The sequence below is a fragment of the Lissotriton vulgaris genome, chromosome 1_1, assembly GCF_964263255.1.
Source record: "Lissotriton vulgaris chromosome 1_1, aLisVul1.2, whole genome shotgun sequence".
Lineage (NCBI taxonomy): Eukaryota > Metazoa > Chordata > Amphibia > Caudata > Salamandridae > Lissotriton > Lissotriton vulgaris.
The window spans coordinates 1,792,485,645-1,792,508,165 of NC_141685.1; the positions used below are offsets into that span (position 1 = coordinate 1,792,485,645).

At 44.4% G+C, this 22,521-nt stretch overlaps 1 protein-coding gene across 2 annotated transcripts in view; it reads right to left on the minus strand.

The window, feature by feature from the left end:
- Positions 1 to 22,521, minus strand: part of SLC16A7 (solute carrier family 16 member 7) — a 540,170-nt gene that overhangs the window by 486,498 nt on the left and 31,151 nt on the right. Inside the window, exon 1 of one of the 2 annotated variants that reach the window (XM_086919108.1) lies at positions 127 to 263. The exons of the other annotated variant lie outside the window; for it this stretch is intronic. The gene's annotated coding sequence lies outside the window, so the exon portion shown is untranslated. Of the gene's footprint in view, positions 1 to 126; positions 264 to 22,521 lie in introns of those variants that run through there. 2 annotated transcript variants of the gene reach the window in all.

Here is a 22,521-nt window from a genome sequence, read left to right on the forward strand (position 1 = left end):
GAAAATCCCTGCTGACCACAAACTCCCTGGCCTAAGTAAAACATGCTGGCTTTGTACAAATATACAAGTGATGATTAAACTCCCATCCATGCGCTCGAATTAAAGTTAACAAAAAGCGTACCGCACCTGAGAATGTGATGGTGTGAGGTCCTGGAGTGTGCAGATCTTGCAGCTAGCTGCACAGTGGCTTGACACCTTTCCCGAGCCCTTGAAGCAGTGCACGTCTATGAAAGCGAGCTCCCGTCCCCATTGGTTGACCCGACCTGCTCCTTTCCAACTGTTTACTTAACACAAGCAGGAGCTGGCAGCGCGCTCGCGCTCTAGGTATGTGTGACCTTCCACTGGCAAGAAAGGAGATTTGTGTTGCAGCAGTGGCTAATGCTTGGCGGAGTCGGTTTTTTTCTTTGCTGGTTTTTAACGAAGTGGTCGTCAAACTGAAACCCCCTACACCCCTCCCCCCCCCCCTACACCCCACCCCCACGAAAAACCTGTCCCGCTCGGAGTAAGGAGGAAGATGGAGGCCGCCTTACTCTCTTGACAAGTAGCTCTAATAAACCATATCTTGTTGATGATTGTAGAGGGGGCAAGTGTAGAGAGCCACTCGGGCTCTCCACTACATTGTAACTTTTCCCCCACGCACGCACGCAAGGACAGCTGTTCCGCCCTGCATCTGTTCATTCGATCGTTTTTCCGATCTGCTCGGTTTTGTCCTCAGATTACTCAATAGTTAGCAAGAACGCTGACGGTGCTCAATTTGTTTTGATAATACACACCAGAGCACGAACCGCAAATGTACCCCCGCACACAGTAGAGTGTGTTTAATGCACCCTAGTCAGACTATAGGATACTGATGGATGATGGAAGTGAGATTTTAGTGAGTGATGCAGGTGTTAGGACCCTTAAATTGGGAAAAGAATCGACCAATGCATTTCATGGAAATCCCATGCAGTCTCTGAACGGGTGTCCTCTTCCGCACAGGTATGTGATGGGGTTGGGTTAAAATGTGTTGGCCATTACACCAGTGTACTGTATCAATGTTGTTCTCTACAAGGTTATGTGGTGTACGCTATTTTAATTGGCGGGGTTTAGGGGTTAGAAGCAAACAAACGAGGTTGAATGGTTCTGGCTTTTCACATGTGCCCCACTTTCAGCCCAATAATAGCTACATTGAGTCACTAGGTGGGATTGGTCTACACTTTTGGATATTCTCAGACATAAGTACTCAGAGGGACGTCTGGCCAAGAAGAGCAGTTTCAAAATGTCTATTACTATAAACAGCCAGAAAGGATTTACAGCCAGATTCATCAAGCGAAATGCGCTCGCAAAAGGGCCAGATACTGAGAATCTGGCCCTTTGCGAGTGCAATTTTTGCATTTGGGATTCATCATCCCAAATGCAAAAATCGCTAATAAAGAATTAGCAATTTTGCGAGTATTAGCATTTAAGGAATCTCTATTAGAGATTCCTTAAATGCTATTCATGAAACATTTTAAAATTGCGAATTCGCAATTTAGGAGCGCTATTTACCACAAAGTCAAACCTCGTGGTAAATAGCGAAAACTTAGAAAAATGCATTTTTCTAAGTTGCATGTTACACACACACATGTCCTTTGGACATGTGTGTGCACAACATCAGTGTAAATTCACATTTCAGGGGTGCAACACGGTGTCCTTTGGACACCCCTGCACCCTTCAAATCACATCCTTATTTGCGATTAGCAAATTGCTAATTGCAAATAAGGAATAAATCCCCATTCATTCCTATGAATGAATGGGAAGTTATTCCTTATTTGCGATTAGCAATTTGCTAATCGCAAATAAGGAGGATGTAGGAATCGCAATTTATTTTGCGATTTCTACATGAATCCCGATTTGCAAGTCCTTAATAGCGATTCCTTAATAATCGCTATTAAGGACTCGCAAATCGGGACTCTGATGAATCTAGCTGTAAGTCCATTAAACCTTATCCTGTATCAAAGCTATACTGCATCTGCTGCTTAATAGTTGAGAGCTCGTGAAATCCTATTTTCCCCAAGGTTAAAAAATACTACTTAGTGCCTCTATTAACCAATAATCCTACCCGAGCTGTATGACCCATTATTTGTTCACCAGTAAAAAAAAACACATTGAAGGCCACACTTCAAAGAAGCCTTTCTGACACACTCCTAGATATATTTGTTATCTCACAATTACAAAATGCTGTTGCATCTCAATTTTTACGGAAGTTCTTCAGTACTGGATCCAGCCAAAGCACAGAGCTGAATTCACACTGCTTCTTATCTGAGGTGATAACAGAGAAGGAGTAGATTGAACAACAGGCCTCCATGTTCTGTTTGCTTGTCCTATCGCAGGCTATTGGCACAGTGGAACACATAACATGTGACAGAAACATAAGAGCTATGTGGTAAGCATGTCAAACGTAGAACCTGTTTACAAGTCGTTTCCTTTCTACCTGACTGATCCCTTACATTCCGTTGTGCCAGGTGGCACCATGGCTGAAGCTAATTGGCGTTGTTTGGACAACACATGGAAAACAACAAAAGAGACTTAGCCCCCGTTGTGATATGACCTACGTGATTATTCAGTCACCTTCAGTCCAGCATACAGGCAGGACATTAGAATGCAGTAAAGTCCGCCTGTTCTCTGTATTGTATATATGGACTCTTTTTCTCCAAATGATAGGAGGCTACGGAGAATATGAATGGTGTTTGTTCTAGTAAATATTTTGACATTTATGTTTTTCATGATTTTGGTTTTGTGATTTGTATGTAATGTATGTTTTTTACATGTATTAAGGTTACATCGAACTATTGGTATCCCTCCATGCCATAATGTAAATGTAAATGTACATGTATTTATATAGCGCAAATCACCGACCCGGTATCTAAGCGCTTGCTTAGGGAACCCGTCCTGGTATTCCCCTGTGAGATAACCCCGGCAGGCTATCCACAAGGTGAAAGCCAGGCATCCCACCATGAGGGGCCGTTGTGGAGATTAAGCAAGCTAATGCCCAGAGTTGCAGAGTGTGAACCCATGAATCGAGTAGGCACCGGAGTGAGAATTGTCGACTCCATGGACATTTTAGGACTCAAGACCCCGCCGAGCCGGGAATTGAACCCTGCTCCCTGGCTGACCTCTGCTTCCAGGTCTGCCTCCTCTAACCAGTGAGCCACACTTCTCCACTGGAGATAATGGAATGTTTGTTCTTATAAAACGTGATAAAGTGTTCAATTGAATGTGAAATAAATCACATGTACCTAAAATTGATTGTCTAGGCACTTTGGAGTAATGGTAAAATAACCTATCTGGTCATTTACTTGTTTTTGCTATTAGTGAGGTCCAGGCTAGATAGAGACAGGACCCAAGCCTTTGTTTGATAGCACTGTTTCATCTTGCATCACTAACTTTACTTGAACCCCATGAATTCCTGTACAGCCCCTCTTTTCAATAATTATCGGATATTTCTATATTAATTTTACTACCAAATCTGAGTAGATGATACCCACTTAAGCACATTGTTTTAGCGGACATCCGTGTTATGGTATTACCCCAAACTGTTCCCTTTAACGCCTCCTGGTTTGTTGGATTTGTTTTTGTTGACTTTAGGATTCAGTGCACTTTATCACTGCTAACCAGTGCTAAAGTTCTAGTGCTCTCTCATTCAAACATGGTAACATTGGCTTACACCAAATTGGTGCATTTGATTTACTTATAAGTCCCTAGAAAATTGTACTACATGTACCTAGGACCTGTAAATTAAATGCTACACAAGAGACTGCAGCACTCATTATGCCACCCACTAAAGCAGCCTTTTAAAACATGCCTCAGGCCTGCCACTGCAGACTGTAGTACCATTTTTAACTAGCATTTTGACCTGGCAAAATAAACGTTTGCCAAGCCTAAACCTTGTTTTTTTAATACTTATAAGACACCCCAGAGTTCGGTCATAAAAACTCCTAGGGCAGGGGGCATTGTTATTTAAAAAGAAGGGCATGTGTGCCCAAGCTTTACTACAGTTTAAAACTACTGTGGGAGGTTTTCACAGCCAGGGTATGTAAAACAAATCTCTTTCCATTAACTAAGAATAGGTTACCTCATTACATTTAATAGGTACTAACTTTAGATTCGGAGCAAATAGAAATATACTGTTTACACTCAAATTAATTGCCATTTAAAATCCTCTTTAATGCTAAAGACATATTTTAAGTGAGTGTCACTATTAGAAAGATGGCATTATCTTGTCCCAAACATGTGTGCCTTCTGCCAGTGTCCTGGGTCACATGACTGAAAATGGCTCTGCTGCTGGGTTTGTGTATTGCTTCCAGACAGTAAGACAAAGGGGGATTAGTTGTTGACAGGATGGGCCATCATAGCAGGATGACTGGTGAGGGTTGTACACAGCCTCACTTATACTTCAAAAGGCTTTGCCACCTACACAAAGGAACCAAACACTATGCCTGTCTGTGTTTTGTCACGCCAGAAAGTTTGAAGCCTTCGACAGGGGAACAACTTTCCAGAACCAGATTTTGGGGTAGGACAGGGATTCTTCCCATACAAAGGTTGTCCACAGGTAAACATATTGGACCTCCAAAGCCACTCTTCAGAACTCTCCTGGACCTGTGGAAGCCACAAAAGAGGTACTTTCCTGCTGCCAGGGAATTGCCCTGCTGTTTGAAGGACTGCCTTGATGTCTGTGAAGGAAGATTGGACCTGCTTGCCTTAATCCGAGGCTAATCAGAGTTACTCTAAAGGTCAGTTGTATGACAGTCTGTGTGAACTAAAGGTACACAACAAGTTTCAGAGGCCTCCCTGCAAATGTCCAGCTGGCCTGCTGCAACTGAACATGCCTGTACCTGCAACTAGACCTGACTGATCCCAGCTGTCTTCTGCTGGAGTGTGTCCCTGATCCGAAGAAGTGACTCTTACGTTTTGGGAGACAAAGGTCCTAAGCGTAAACAAAATACTGTAAAAATGTTATATAGACCACAATAGGCTACTATATATTTATATCCCTTATCCAGCCAGACAGGGAATTTATTAATCAGATAAATAGATTCTCGTTCTAAATACATTCATGCAACAAGCATTTCATTGCAGTAAGGCACAATCCTGTGCCGTACCGGGAAAGATGAGAGAGAGGATAGGAAAGAAAAGGGTGTTTCAGGCAAAGGGCAAGAGCAGACAGGGTACTGTTTCAAATCAAAAATTGTTGTGTATCAAGAGGGAGAGAGAGGACCAGATAGCTAGCCCGTATCCCCGTATTATATATAATTTAATCAAAAAGAGGCTAGCTGAGGTGAGGGGGAAGGGGCTTGTTTAAACAGTATTCTAGTTTAAAGGTATTCGTGACTCAGTTTTGTATTGTCAGACGGTTGTGGCACCTGGTAGGTGTGCTCATGAAGCCCTCACCCGCCAACCTAGTTGGTGGCATGCTTCATCATCGGGCCCACCCAGTGACACCTTAAGTGTCCCAGGTGGGCTACGATGCCTGGTGACAGCGGAGCAGGTATATCACTGTGTGTGCGGTGAAGATTGTTTTGAATGTGAGTTTAAAACGGCTAGGCGGGGGTCCCAGTACCCGAAGGTAGGACAGACTTTAATACCTGGGCCTCCGTCAGCGGTTAAAAATAAGGCAGGTGGATGTTAGAGGCGAGTTACGACCTCCCACGTCCTTGGTACGTCAACATGTTTCAGCCAGTGCCTTATGGATATGCTGGCTTTCTTCAGGACGATTAAAAAGTGTGTGTAATTAAAACTAGTGGACGTGTGATACAGACTATGTGTCTACACGCCCTAAAGTGTATCTATGTGTGAGAGGGGGGATTCCCTTCTCAAGACCACCTGTACAGATAACAAGTAGGACAAAGACAAAACATACAGGGAAAGAGAGAGTCACTTGAAGGATAAGCATGAGAATTCATGACAGCCGACTTAATAGCGAGGGGGTGCGGGCTATAACAGCTAAGGTGTAATAATATTGGTGGTACCATTAATGTGAGAATCGCACTAGAACATTGTAGGTGGGGTGGTTAAAACAGCGGTATTCACAGTAGTAGTGAAAATGGTGAGAAAGTGAGGAAGCGTAAGGGATTTTCTTATGCTAGTTTTAAGGATTATGTCTTCAAGGTTATTGAAGAGGCAAAGTAGTTGATCCTATATGGGAGAAAAAAGGTATGTCCACTGAGATTTAGGAGACCTGTAGGGAGAAAAATGACAACGCTTACCTATGGTAGGGGTGGTTGTTCGATCATACTCACAGGATTTCTGACCAGAGCTTGCTGTGGACCTGTAGTGCCTTCTTCGCAGAACCGGTGAGTAGTGGCCGGTGCTACTGGGTTTTATACTGTGGTTGGTTGATTGAAGGCGTGTACCTGTATAGTGATAGAGATGGAGGATAGACTCGGACTGCCGAGTAATGGTGCTGCTCAGGTGGGTCAAGAGAGCTATGCGCATGCTCAGAGTATGCTCGCCGGGCTCGGCAGTAGCAACGCATGCGCAGGTAGTGGTGAAGTTATGCATGTGCGTAATGACAGGGTGTATTCGCCAGGCATACGTGCGTCTGTCAGGCTAGGTTACTGAATAGGTACACTAAACGGTCACTTATTGTGTAGTGAGTACACATTAGGAGTTCTATCAATGGGAGCAAGGCTTCAAGGTTATGGAACCGTGGATATTTCATGGGGGGCCATTTCCCATCACTCAGAACTAATGGATTATTACTCAAGGGTTTGAAATGATGAGGTTGCCTTGTGGTTATACAGTAGATAGGGCATTCCATGGGATGGCATCATTCAAGCCGTCATTGGCAGTGGAAAGGCGATATATCCATCGCTGTTCCTTGTTGAGGAGTTTTTTGTCGTTGTTGATGGGGCTTTCAGGGATCTGTTCAATGACTGTCCAGTTGAAGTCATTGGGAGTATGGCAGTGAGTGATGAAATGGTTGGTCAGTCTGCTGATGTTTTTCTTGCACCGTATCGTGCTTCGGTGTTCGGTTATTCTGGTTCTGCATTTTCGTGTTGTCATTCCCACATACCGCAGGTCACACGTGCACGTGAGCATGTATATCACGTTGCGTGAGTTGCAATTGGTGTGGTTCCGTTGGGTCCAGGTTTTGTGTGGTTCCAGATTGAGAGTTTTGGTATGGGTAGTGAGATGACACACACTGCAGTTGTTGCACGGGTAGTGTCCTGTGACTTTCGGCAGGCCCCAAGCATTCAGGATCGTATTATCTTGAGGTCTGGGTGGGGGTCTTGGTCGGGTGCTTACCAGTTGGTCTTTCAGATTATTGTTCCTTTTATATGCAAACCTGGGAGCATCCCAGTTTCTCTGCCCGGAATTGATTATTCTCCAGTTTTTTTTGATGATCTTAGCTACCTCGTTGGATGCTGTATTATAGGTGGTGACGCAAGTTATAGGTTGTTCCTCGTCCTCCTTTGGGATGGTTTCAAGGAGTGCGTCACGGTTTTGATTTCTGGCTCTCTTGTTTGTCTTTCGAATGATGGCCTTGGGGTAACCACGGTTTTCCAATTTGGTTGCTAGATCTGCCGATTGTGATTTGTAATCACTGATGTTGGTGCAGTTTCTCCGAATGCGGAGAAACTGTCCGAATGACAAGTTTTCTTTGAGTGGTCGGGGGTGAAAACTTGTGTAGAGGAGCAATGAGTTCCTTGCAGTCGGTTTGTAGTAGGTAGTGGTAATGAGGGTCCCATCTTTGGCAGTGATCGCCAGGTCTAGGAAGGGTAGTTGTTGGTTGTTAGCTGTGCAAGTGAACCTCAAGTATTGGTCTCTGGTGTGGAGCCAGGTCATGAACTTGTCCAAGTCACTGTGAGAGCCTTGCCAAATGACCAGAATGTCATCTATATACCTGTGCCACTTCAGGATATGATGACTGAACGGGTTGGCTTCTGTGGAGATGTGGGTGCTTTCAAAATGGTGTACGTATAGTCCCGCCACACTAGGGGCGAAAACACTGCCCATCGAAGTCCCGTTTGTTTGGAGGTAGAAGGTGCCCTCATACTCAAAATAGTTTTCTTTGAGGGCCAGCGTGGCACATGCTAGAATGAAACTTCTCGGGGTGTGGTAGGGCCAGGGCGATTCTTCCAGGATGTCATGGAGAACCTGCAGGGTGGCATCTTGTGGGAGACTGGTATACAGGCTTTCCACGTCTAACCCTACCAATAACTGGGTGTTCGGGTCAAAATCCATGTTGTTTATGACCTGTAGTAGGTGTTTGGTGTCCTTTATATATGTGGGCGTTTTTTGCACCAAGGGATTCAGAAAGAAATCGCAATACCGAGACAGTGGCTCTAGTAGGGAGTTTATGCCGGATACAATGGGTCTGCCAGGTGGTGGAATGGTGCCTTTGTGTACTTTTGGTACAGTGTAAAAGTACAGTGTCCTGGTATGCTCAGGGCAAAGGTATTCAGCTTCTTGCTTGGAAATGTGCTCCGCATCTGCTGCCCTCTTAACGAGTGCGTGGATGGTGGTGCGTAATTGGTCTGTAGGGTCATGATCCAGCCTGCGGTAGTTCCTGCTGTCACTGAGAAGTCTTCGGCATTCGGTGTCGTAATCCGTTTTGTCAAGTATTGGTCCTGGAGGTGGAAGAGGACGAAGAGGACAACGTTGGCCTAACACTTGGCAAAGAGGACAACAAAACCAATTTTACGGATACCCACCCAACTTCGGCCATATGCAGCACCCGTACTACGGCTTCCCCACCATGTTCCCTCCAGGACCAATGCCTCTGTTTGCGGGTAACCAGGGCCCCAACATGCCTTTTTTAGGATGGGGCAGGAGAGCGCGGGGCCGCAGAAGACCAACCCAACACAACACAGAAGTTCACTGGGCCGAAGAAGAGAACCCAGTCAGCGTGAACACACGCCAAAAGGCAAAAGAAGCAACACCGGGACCGAGCAAATAACGAATACCGCCGCCCGGCCTTCACTGGTCTTCAACTTATCCAGTACACCATTATCTCAACAAGAGCAATCAGTCCTGGAAAAAGGTCTGTCTTTTGTGCCCACCACAAGATTGGAAAAATTCAAACTCCATACCGAACTGGCACAATTTTTCAGAAAATTAAAACTAAAGTCGTTCTTTGAGAGACCCACCCCCGAGAATGACCAACCTCAGGACAACCCTAATATCACGGGCTTAAGGACCAAGTCAACCTTTTTCCCACCCCCCTCCACTGTCCCTGCCGAAATCACCACGTTTGAACAGGCAGTATACCACGACATCGAAAGTCTTCAACCTACCAACCACTTCAACAACTTGTCTTGGAATGATAGACAAACGATCCAACGCCTACAAAATAACCCCACCGTGATCATCAAACCAGCAGACAAGGGGGAAGGCATCGTACTTCTTGACAAAACGGATTACGACACCGAATGCCGAAGACTTCTCAGTGACAACAGGAACTACCGCAGGCTGGATCATGACCCTACAGACCAATTACGCACCACCATCCACGCACTCGTTAAGAGGGCAGCAGATGCGGAGCACATTTCCAAGCAAGAAGCTGAATACCTTTGCCCTGAGCATACCAGGACACCGTACTTTTACACTGTACCAAAAGTACACAAAGGCACCATTCCACCACCTGGCAGACCCATTGTATCCGGCATAAACTCCCTACTAGAGCCACTGTCTCGGTATTGCGATTTCTTTCTGAATCCCTTGGTGCAAAAAACGCCCACATATATAAAGGACACCAAACACCTACTACAGGTCATAAACAACATGGATTTTGACCCGAACACCCAGTTATTGGTAGGGTTAGACGTGGAAAGCCTGTATACCAGTCTCCCACAAGATGCCACCCTGCAGGTTCTCCATGACATCCTGGAAGAATCGCCCTGGCCCTACCACACCCCGAGAAGTTTCATTCTAGCATGTGCCACGCTGGCCCTCAAAGAAAACTATTTTGAGTTCGAGGGCACCTTCTACCTCCAAACAAACGGGACTTCGATGGGCAGTGTTTTCGCCCCTAGTGTGGCGGGACTATACGTACACCATTTTGAAAGCACCCACATCTCCACAGAAGCCAACCCGTTCAGTCATCATATCCTGAAGTGGCACAGGTATATAGATGACATTCTGGTCATTTGGCAAGGCTCTCACAGTGACTTAGACAAGTTCATGACCTGGCTCAACACCAGAGACCAATACTTGAGGTTCACTTGCACAGCTAACAACCAACAACTACCCTTCCTAGACCTGGCGATCACTGCCAAAGATGGGACCCTCATTACCACTACCTACTACAAACCGACTGTAAGGAACTCATTGCTCCTCTACACAAGTTTTCACCCCCGACCACTCAAAGAAAACTTGCCATTCAGACAAGTTCTCCGCATTCGGAGAAACTGCACCAACATCAGTGATTACAAATCACAATCGGCAGATCTAGCAACCAAATTGGAAAACCGTGGTTACCCCAAGGCCATCATTCGAAAGACAAACAAGAGAGCCAGAAATCAAAACCGTGACGCACTCCTTGAAACCATCCCAAAGGAGGACGAGGAACAACCTATAACTTGCGTCACCACCTATAATACAGCATCCAACGAGGTAGCTAAGATCATCAAAAAACACTGGAGAATAATCAATTCCGGGCAGAGAAACTGGGATGCTCCCAGGTTTGCATATAAAAGGAACAATAATCTGAAAGACCAACTGGTAAGCACCCGACCAAGACCACCACCCAGACCTCAAGATAATACGATCCTGAATGCTTGGGGCCTGCCGAAAGTCACAGGACACTACCCGTGCAATGACTGCAGTGTGTGTCATCTCACTACCCATACCAAAACTCTCAATCTGGAACCACACAAAACCTGGACCCAACGGAACCACACCAATTGCAACTCACGCAATGTGATAAACATGCTCACGTGCTCGTGTGGCCTGCGGTATGTGGGAATGACAACACGAAAAGTCAGAACCAGAATAACCGAACACCGAAGCACGATACGGTGCAAGAAAAACATCAGCAGACTGACCAACCATTTCATCACTCACTGCCATACTCCCAATGACTTCAACTGGACAGTCATTGAACAGATCCCTGAAAGCCCCATCAACAACGACAAAAAACTCCTCAACAAGGAACAGCGATGGATATATCGCCTTTCCACTGCCAATGACGGCTTGAATGATGCCATCCCATGGAATGCCCTATCTACTGTATAACCACAAGGCAACCTCATCATTTCAAACCCTTGAGTAATAATCCATTAGTTCTGAGTGACGGGAAATGGCCCCCCATGAAATATCCACGGTTCCATAACCTTGAAGCCTTGCTCCCATTGATAGAACTCCTAATGTGTACTTACTACACAATAAGTGACCGTTTAGTGTACCTATTCAGTAACCTAGCCTGACAGACGCACGTATGCCTGGCGAATACACCCTGTCATTACGCACATGCATAACTTCACCACTACCTGCGCATGCGTTGCTACTGCCGAGCCCGGCGACCATACTCTGAGCATGCGCATAGCTCTCTTGACCCACCTAAGCAGCACCATTACTCGGCAGTCCGAGTCTATCCTCCATCTCTATCACTATACAGGTGCACGCCTTCAATCAACCAACCACAGTATAAAACCCAGTAGCACCGGCCACTACTCACTGGTTCTGCGAAGAAGGCACTACAGGCCCACAGCAAGCTCTAGTCAGAAATCCTGTGAGTATGATCGAACAACCACCCCTACCATAGGTAAGCGTTGTCATTTTTCTCTCTACAGGTCTCCTAAATCTCAGTGGGCATACCTTTTTTCTCCCATATAGGATCAACTACTTTGCCTCTTCAATAACCTTGAAGACATAATCCTTAAAACTAGCGTAAGAAAATCCCTTACGCTTCCTCACTTTCTCACCATTTTCACTACTACTGTGAATACCGCTGTTTTAGCCACCCCACCTACGATGTTCTAGTGCGATTCTCACATTAATGGTACCACCAATACCATTACACCTTAGCCGCTTATAGCCCGCACCACCTCGCTATTAAGTCGGCTGTCATGAATTCTCATGCTTATCCTTCAAGTGACTCTCTCTTTCCCTGTATGTTTTGTCTTTGTCCTACTTGTTATCTGTACAGGTGGTCTTGAGAAGGGAATCCCCTCTATCTCACATAGATACACTTTAGGGCGTGTAGACACATAGTCTGTATCACACGTCCACTAGTTTTAATTACACACACTTTTTAATCGTCCTGAAGAAAGCCAGCATATCCATAAGGCACTGGCTGAAACATGTTGACGTACCAAGGACGTGGGAGGTCGTAACTCACCTCTAACGTCCACCTGCCTTATTTTTAACCGCTGACGGAGGCCCAGGTATTAAAGTCTGTCCTACCTTCGGGTACTGGGACCCCCGCCAAGCCGTTTTAAACTCACATTCAAAACATTCTTCACCGCACACACAGTGATATACCTGCTCCGCTGTCACCAGGCGTCGTAGCACACCCGGGACACGTTAGGTATCACTGGGTGGGCCCGATGATGAAGCATGCCACCAACTAGGTTGGTGGGTGAGGGCTTCATGAGCACACCTACCAGGTGCCACAACCGTCTGACAAAACAAAACTGAGTCACGAATACCTTTAAACTAGAATTCTGTTTAAACAACCCCCTTCCCCCTCACCTCAGCTAGCCTCAAATCAAAAATTAACAGTATCTCCTGGAGTAGTACATACAGATATAGATATACATTCATTCAATGTATGTCTACTCAGAGGAGTCGACGTTTCGATCCCGTGCTCAAATTATAAAGGGATCATCTTCAGGACTTAATTAATTGTTTTGCCTGGTTTAAAGGTTACATAAACCTCTGTTAGAGGTGAGGAGGTTGATGTTCTCCGCATGGGCGCGGGATGGGGAGTGCCAGCGTCCTGGGAGCTTCCCTTGTTACTACAGACGGGGGCTCGTTGGCCGCAGCTTGGGCTCAGCAATTCCGAACCAGCAAAGGCATCTCAATTGGGTTGGAATAGGCTGGAGCCCCCCGAGGTTTCAGAAAGCAATTGGTGGGGCCAGTACTCGGCACACTTGAAATCCTTGTTTTTAAGGTTTTGGGAACCTCATCGATGTTCTCGAAGTGAATTAAGCACTTAAAGATTGGGGAGCGGCTCGATGGCCGCCGCCAGGAAGCAGTCGGTTGCATCAATGATCCGCAGACACAGGAACAATGCCTCGGTACCGGCAGGCAGCAATAGAAATTGTTCCTGTGTCTGCGGATCGTTGATTCAACCGACCGCTTCCTGGCGACGGCCATCGAGCCGCTCCCCAATCTTTAAGTGCTTAATTCACTTCGAGAACATCGATAAGGTTCCCAAAACCTTAAAAACAAGGATTTCAAGTGTGCCGAGTACTGGCCCCACCAATTTCTTTCTGAAACCTCGGAGGGCTCCAGCCTATTCCAACCCAATTGAGACGCCCTTGCTGGTTCGGAATCGCTGAGCCCAAGCTGCGGCCATCGAGCCCCCGTCTGTAGTAACAAGGGAAGCTGGCACTCCCCATCCCGCGCCCATGCGGAGAACATCTACGTCCTCACCTCTAACAGAGGCTTATGTAACCTTTAAACCAGGCAAAACAATTATTTAAGTCCTGAAGATGATCCCTTTATAATTTGAGCACGGAATCGAAACGTCGACTCCTCTGAGTAGACATACGTTGAATGAATGTATATCTAAATCTGTATGTACTACTCCAGGAGATATTGTTAATTTTTGATTTAAAACAGTACCCTGTCTGCTCTTGCCCTTTGTCTGAAACACCCTTTTCTTTCCTATCCTCTCTCTCATCTTTCCCGGTACGGCACAGGATTGTGCCTTACTGCAATGAAATATTTGTTGCATGAATGTATTTAGAACGAGAATCTATTTATCTGATTAATAAATTCCCTGTCCGGCTGGATAAGGGATATAAATATATAGTAGCCTATTGTGGTCTATATAACATTTTTCTAGTATTTTGTTTACGCTTAGGACCTTTGTCTCCCAAAACTTAACTGATACCCATGGTCCATAGCTACCCGCTGGGTTCCCCTTGTTCTTTCAAATAACCCAAGAAGTGACTCTGCATGTCATGGACCATTGGCTGGCATCCGAGTGTAATCCTCCTGAAGTAAAATTGTAAATCCTTGAGTTTGGGCTTCTTGTGACTATAAACAGAACCATTTGCACTAAGACCTTGCTGACCACGACAAACGTCAGCATGAAGCTGTGATGAAATAGTTCTTCATGTCAACAGTGTCTGCCAGTGACGACCAGCAATGCTAAACCTGAATTTCGCGCTACAGCAATGCCAGCCTGCGACAACCATAACACAAGGTTGTAGCAACGACCGTCCGTGATGCTTTACCAGCTCTTCTCACTACAGCAACAACTTTCCCAACTTGCTCTTTGTGCTACAGTGATGACGTCTCCTCCTAACGGCCTCCTCTACCAAGAATCAAACTCTTTGTGCCGGATTTTGAAGGTAAATTTCCAGCTGAACTAACTTGGTCCCTGTATCCAACCTATGCTCCATCACAGTTGGCCCGAAACTTGTGACTTTCCCCCAGTCTAATGCAACAAGAGCGTTAGTGGCACTTTGCGCTTTTAGGTGCTATTTTCACTAAAAACTTTAAAACGGAATATCTCTGGTTCTACTGATTGGATTTCTGTCAGTTTGGTATCATTTCATTTATTAAAATTTACACTGTTAGGGATTTTTCTTGTGTTGTGTTTTCACTTTATTATTGTTTGTATGCTGCATAAATACTTTACACATTATCTCTAAGTTAAGCCTAACTGCTTTTGTGCCAAACTACCACAGGGTTAAGAGCAGGTTAATTTAGTAACTGTTGTGGTTCATCCGGTCAAGAATTGTAGTTGTTGCCTCAGTGGGACTTTCACCCCCTCTACCAAAACATTAGTAAGCACCCTCCCAATCAACCCTCAACAATATCAATAGTTTGATGGCAGAGAGCTGGATGCAGATTAAGGTGGGTACACCACAAACCCATAAAATAAAATCTTACCAAATCCGTACTATAATAATCAATTGATTCCTTCCATCTTTTTGAGGTCAACTTCTGATTACACAGCCAATACTACCATACAATAGCTTGTATTTCTTAGAGATATAATGTTAACTTGCTCTGTTGAGTTAGCACGGTACCAATGAAGGATCGTCAAAATTAGGTTAATATCTAGAAAAACTCGATCACTTCAGGTGTCACTATAGTATAGTACAAATGTATCTTCAATAATAAAAACGTTATAAGATTGTTAGTTTTTGTATGTAAATTAAAAAATGTTACCACGGGCTATTCTTGTTATCATGTTATGACGTGTTGCTCAATAACCTAGAAGTTTCTCACCCTACTCCTATTTAGCAAATCGCTTCCAGTTCAGAAGCTCCCTTTAAAACAACCGCTGTTCTACATGTCCTACCTAAAGTGCACGTTCCTCTTGTCCTTTATCTAGCTTGATAGTTTTTTATCATTACATTAATTTACTTTAGTAAATCAACAAAAAATGAAAAATGCAAGCCAATTAACTGTGTCTGTCTCACTTAGGATTAACTGCGGTGCAGGAATAAGTGATAAGAAATTTGGATATTATTTTACGTGCTAAAAACTTTAACAATCAAACTATATCTTAAGAATACCAGCACATTGTTAAGCAAACGCAAAAAGTGTAATGTAACCATAAACATATACATATGAGCAAAGGAAGATAACCATAATTTCAAGCACGAGCTCTGTTGAGCTTGTTATCCGCATCCTGGTTCAAAGCCGGTTCTCATGTTTACATTGTGAACTTCTGTTAAAACAAAGCAAACATTCCTACAATTACCTTCCATTCTTATCTGTTTTATTTGCCAAACAAATATATTATGTATACGCAATCAATGTTGAATATGTCTAACTTTGAAATAACAACGTCCATGTCAACAAGGAGTTATAAGTTATTACTTGCGTTCAATATTACACTTGCATACACTGGCTGTAACCTGACTTATCTTTAGCATTGATTCAATTACAATTACATATTAGTCAGTGATGCACAATATTACGTTCATAAATTCCCTCTATTGTTGTTCTGACTCAAATGTTAAACATAAAGAGTTCCACTAGAATTTAAGTAACTCACACCCAGCCTTACAAAATAGGCCTGTAGCAACATTAATACTAGTAATGTATTCAAACTGACTTTGCTTTCATTACTTTGAAGAAGTGCTTCCCAAACTTTTGACAACCACGATCCAATTATTAGAACACCAACCTACATAGGTATAATGACACGAGGAGCAATTGTTTGTAAATGTAACAACATTGACAAGAGTCATTGATAATGGTTTGTGACCAAGATACTGATTTGCCCATAAAAATGACAGATGGTGAACTGCGGTGGAGTCTGGAGCTGGAACTCTTTCCAGAGTATTTAATTTACCAACTGTAACTTCAACCCAAAGAAGAAACACCAGCTGGCTGCCCTGAGATTGCAAGCGATTTTATTTACTCCAAGCCAGGCCAGAGGTCCATCTTGCTTGGCAAGAGGCTGAGGTCGCTTGAGAGCTCCTTGAAAAGCAGGGGCTCAAGGGCAGGAGCTGCCCCAGAGTAGAATGGTTAGACAGGTAGAGTCAGGGAGGTCTACTGAGAGCAACCGTCTATTGTCATGTGATAGAATTAGAAGAAATGAAGAGGTTGTGAGGCAGGCCCAGGCTTAAATCTGTCTCTTGGCCCTTGTGAGATCTAACGTGTAACATCGATGGAACATAAAGTCACATTTTGATTGACTTTGGAACACACTTTTTGACAGAATCAGAGTAAGTTGGGGTAATTACGGGAGAACCCTAGGGCGCTCTAGCTATGCAGAGTACATAAGTGTTGGTTCACTTTGAGACAGTACATCTGGCCCTCGGTTCATGCAGATATTAGAATAGATGTGATAGGCCCACAGGACTTCCTCCCACATTGCACTGATTTTAAGTGGCTAGTCAACTCTCTCGCTGCATGTTGCAAAAAATGACAAGCACGCACCTAAAAGAGCATATCATTCCCTTGAACATATAGGTGTTACAAGGTGTGCACTTTAGGCAACCAAACTGTCCCAGCAGATTATTCTAAAATGTTTTAAACAGATTGTATTGTGATTTCAACACTTACATGAGACATCAGTCAGTAATAACCACTAGTGGCTCACCATGGGCTCTCATTTCACTTCACATTGTGTAATGGTCATGCAATTCAATTCATGACATTTATAGAGTGCATAGCTACCTCCGAGAAGGTGTCCTGGCACTAGCAGAAAGATTGCGAGAGTGAGGGAGGAACTAATGATTACACAGCAACAAAATAGGTATAAAACAGAAGGGTTTTAAGATTGAGTCTGAAGACAGATTCCGAGGAGCTGCAGTGCAGACTGAGCCAAATACGTGAAGGAGCGCCCGCCTCTTCTGGCTTTATGTATGTGGGGAACATGCAGTAACTTGAGGTTGTTGGACCTCAGGGCTCTGCTGTATAAGTAAGGCTTAAGTCTACTCTTAAGGTCGAGAGGGCCTTTATGAGTAAAAGGCTATGATGATCAAAGTAAGTGTCAAACTGGATTCTCTTGATGACGGGAAGCCAGTGAAGATGCAGCAAATGAGGAGAAGTTGGCAAACGAGGAGGGATCCTAAAGATTAGGCATGCAGAAGAATTCTGGATCATTTGGGGCAGTTGCATTAGGAAAACTGGTAGGCCTGAATGCAAACTAGTAGCATAGCCCAGTTTTGCCTTAACCAGGCATAGACAGCAGTGTTCGGGAGTCCACTGGAATGAGGTGGGGCATCGATCTAAGAGATCAGAGGGTGGGAAGGCAAGTGGCAGAAAGGGACCTAATTTGAAGCTCAAAAGTAAGATGTGTGTCGAATTTTACCCCAAGGTTTCTGGCAATTAAAGTTTGGGGAGGGGCAGCCCTCAGGACCGAGGCTGACATCGGGAAAGAACTTAGTGCAAAAAAGGATATCATATTTTTTTCGAAGTTCAGCTTAAGATAGCTTCTCTCCATCCATTCCACCACAGCCTTCAGGCACAGCTTGAAGGAACTCAGAGTTTCAGGCATGTTTTCATGGAAGCTTAAAAAGAGCTGTCTGACATCCGTGTAGGAGACCACCCACACATTCCCAGAATTCCACCAGTTAAGCCAAAGTCTCATTATAAATATGAAAAAGATTGGGGCTAAGTGCCAAACCTGGCGGGACTACGCAAACCAAAGGTTTGGAAGAAGAGGTGAAAAGAGGAAGGAGGACTGCTTGGGAGCGATCAGACAGGAAGGATTTCAGCCAGCGCAGAGCCCGGCCACTGACACCAATTCTTTTGATTCTGTCAAGTAAGATGGCATGAGAGACAGTATCAAAGCCTGAAGACAAATCCACAAGCATAAGCAACACAGTTGAGCTCTGATTGAGTTTTTCCTTAATAAATTCAGATTCCTCAAATAGGAGGACTCAGTACTATAGCTTGTGTGGAAACTTCATTGCGAGTCATGCAAGAAGTGTGACAGCTGCTTGTTGACGGTTTCTCCATAAGTTTAACAATAGTAACAGTTCAATCATTAACTCCTTCCTTCCCACCCCCTCCAGTGTGTGAGTTGTGATGCATAATGATACATTAGTCAGTAAAATAGGTTGGTTTGATTGGGCCCTTTTTTGTCTGGGATTAATATCTTGGTATCTCTTCATCATTTGCGTTTTTGAGGTTCAGGGGAGATGCACTATACTAAGGCGGGTTCGGTCTATTCGCTCACTTCCCAGAGGAGATGGTCGAACAAGGGAGTCTCCAGGGGACTGCGATCTTGACTGGGAATCTGAGTTTTTCATACTATCTACTAGTGGCCCCCATGCTCAGGCCATGTAAATCGTACTTAAACCCTCTCTAACTTTCCTCAAAAGTACCTCTCCCTCGCATCCTGACCATTTCTCCAGTTCTCTTCACCAGGTGGCCATTCTAGGGCCTACTGAGAATTTAGGATGCTTGGTGATTTCCCTCTTAGCTAATATTATTCCAAATCTTGGAATCTGCTTGTAACTTTCATTTTAGATGTATGGGGAACCAGCCTAGTAGACTTGGACAGCAGGTGGATTTCCTTCTCTATAACCTCTGCAGTGATAGTCGTTACTTCCTCCCAGTAGGCCTGCTAGGTAGGAAAGTACCGCAACATGAGCATGATTTCTGCCTCTATTTGCTTGCACCTCGGACAAGCAGAGCCAGCCCTGTTAAAATATCTACTAATAAATTAGGTGTGAAGTAGGCCCTATGTAGTATATAAATATTAATCAGTTTAAATCTGGCATTTTTGGACACCTTTGGTACTCTTTCTAATATTGTTACCCAGTCTTTCTCAGAAATAGGAATCTACAGGTCTTCCCCCCCCCCGTCTGGTGTGAAGATTAAGTAACAGAGGCAATACGTACCAACGTATAGCTCGATAGAGTGCTGTCACTGCTCTGTATGTCCCAGCAGCCAATACAATATATTGGCAGGTCTAATGAGGTTGGGGTCTGTCAATCCCATTTTCCAGTGCTTATGATATGCAGCCGTCACTGCTCTGTGAATGAGGAAGTGGCCCGGTGGGAGATCATAGTCTGCCAGAATAGTCCTGACTCCATGTAGGACCCTTGATGTGTCTTTCTAAAGAGGAGCAGATCGTCCACATAGAAAGCTATGCGATGAGAACTGTTGCCCATTTGTATCCCCCCATACCAATTCCCCAATCTGGAATACGAGGCGAACAGTTCCATTGCTAACGCAAATAACAATGGGGATGCGGTATCCCTGCCTTGTTCCCCTGCTTATCGTAATTTGACCCATGTTAACAACCCCTTCCACAAGTATATGGACTTCAGCACCCAATAAAAATAGCTTCATTCCAAGCTGTCAAATGTTTTTTCTATGTCGACAGAAAATACAGCTGCTTTACTATGGTCATAGATGTTGGCTTGCAGGAGTGTCAGTAGTCGTATTATATTAAGTGCCATGTTGTGGCCTGGAATAGAGCCGGTTTGGTCCGGCTGCACAAGTTTGGACACATGAGGAAGGAGTCTGGCAGCCGAGATTTTCACTTAAGATTTTGTGGTCAGTATTTAACATTTACAGCAGTCTATAAGACCTGTAATCATATGCTGGCTTGCCAGTCTTTAGTAAAGGGATCACCTGTGCCTCCTTCATACAAGCAGGCACGTTTTCAATTTCTCTGGTGGCTTTATAGAGTTCCACAAGCTTTGGGGCCAGTTCTGCCTTATAATTGTCATAGAATTCGACCAGAAATCCATCAGATCCCGGTGCCTTACCCTTTGCTAGCTTTTTTTTATTATCGCTCGAATTTCTGTTATGTCATTGTCCAGTTCCCTTGCTCACTTTGCCACTGGATTCAAGCTAGCCTGGCTGGTGAGGGGTGTTACCCCGAAACCTGTCCCAGGATGCTTGTTTCCTGTGAAGGGAAGACCTGGCTTGGCAGTTCAGTCTGAACTGTTCCCATGAGGCACAGGGTCAAGGCTGATTTTCATATGGCTGTGTCTGAACTGGGGTGGCAAATTGAACTAAAGAACGAAGATGTATTCAACCCAGACCTGTGACTGGGGTGAGTGTCTAAAAAATGTCAGCAATCCATCCATCATCTCCTTGTGTTTGCATTGTCCAGTTCCTAATTTTCTACCTGTGTAAGGGTGCTAATGGGCAACGGTGACAGTTAGGCCCGAAGCATATCACTATTATGTTCTATGGAACTTGCATACAATTCAGCGTAGTAAAAGAGAAAATATTGGTTAATCTCTCTCTCTGTATCATCGGGTTGCCCCCTCAGCTTCTATTTCTACAGTCATTGAGACCCTCTTTGAAGGGTTAGCCAGTCATGCCAGAAGGGATCCCATGAAGGCGTTACACCTGGCTCGCCAACTCCTCTTTACACTGCAGCAGCCTTGGTTGAAGATCAGGCAATCCAGGCCGACGACCCTCAATGCCCCTCAGCACTAGCTCAGCTGCCTAAACCTCCAGCAACCAATTCAGCTATGCACTTGCCTCTGAGGCTCACTATAAAAGCATCCCACTCGACTTGTGGGAAGGAGGCCGTGCCGCTATTATCTGTAAAGTATTGTCTGACATTAGTCTTCATTATTTCTTGGTAGTTGCACCCCTGCACGAACCCAAATCAACGTGCCTTGGGTATCTGCTGAGTAAGTGGTGAAACAAGCTGGACCTCTCCACCGTCTTCGCAATACTGCCCCCTCTTTGGCCACCAAACTCATGTTCCTTTGGGCTACAAGTTCATCTGTTGCTAGGGAGCTCAGTGACCAAATCCTCAGGACTACAACCTATCTGAAACAACTCAAACTCACACATGCACCCAGAATGTAACATTCATCCCAACTGTATTCGAGAGGCAATGAGCCCAGGCAGAAACTTCAGTTGCAAGGCCATGAAGGGCGCAGAAGAATCTCTCCACAAACTTTTGCGCCTGCAGCTGAGCAGGACAGTCCTCTTACAGTGCTGAATGGAGGCCCTGACCCCGGGTTATATATGATACTTAAACATAATTGGCCATAGGGTCAAAATGGCCAGCTGATGAGTGGTCTCCAAGCCCTCTAACAAGGAAAGAGAGCAATGATAATAGAGAGAGGACCATTTCTCCTCGGATACCAGAAAGAAAAATAGGACTTAGGTGGACTATTACAAAAGAAGCGGGCATATTGAAACATTCTCTAGCAAAGAAAAGAGGCCACTGTTAATGGAAAGAGGACAAACACACCTCGGATAACAAAATTAAAAATAGAACTTGAATGGGTACTCCATACAAAGAAGCAGCCATTTTGAAACATCCTCCAACACAGGATATGGAATGTATTAGAGTCGCAGCCACACTAGCCGTAGCAATTATTTCTGATTAATGTGAGCCATTTTGTAACACCATTGCCCCTAGATAGCCCTCTATATATTAAAGGGAAAGCGTAGAGGAATTGGAAAGAATCATATATTTTTTAAATCTACATTTGCTGTTCCGTCAGTCATGGCAGGAATGTGCTTGAAAACATCAGGATGTAATTCCTTCTCCATAGTATACCCCCAAACCTCTCCAAAATCGCTACTATCTTCTGAGAAGATACCCAGAGACTCCGATCTCTGACCTGTACTATAACATGGAAAAGGGCATTGTTGTAAATGGACTAATTTTTTTCACCAGAAAAATAGCAATATGGCCAGCGGCCATAATAAAATTATTAAAAATTCTTGAAACAAGAAACATTCCGTACGGCACTAAATTACTGATCGCTCCTTCACATAGACTAAGAGCTGATTTAAATGTAACCACCTATAACAATGGCACTTTTCTGATCCAAGGGGCCAACAAGAATCTAAACACATTTGATTACTGACTTCTTTACCACCCTAAAAGAGCAGGTGCATGTCAATATTCCCTCAAATCACCCTCATCCACAAACTTACACACATTGTAGCTGTTTCCACACCAGATCAAAGTCAGTATTACGG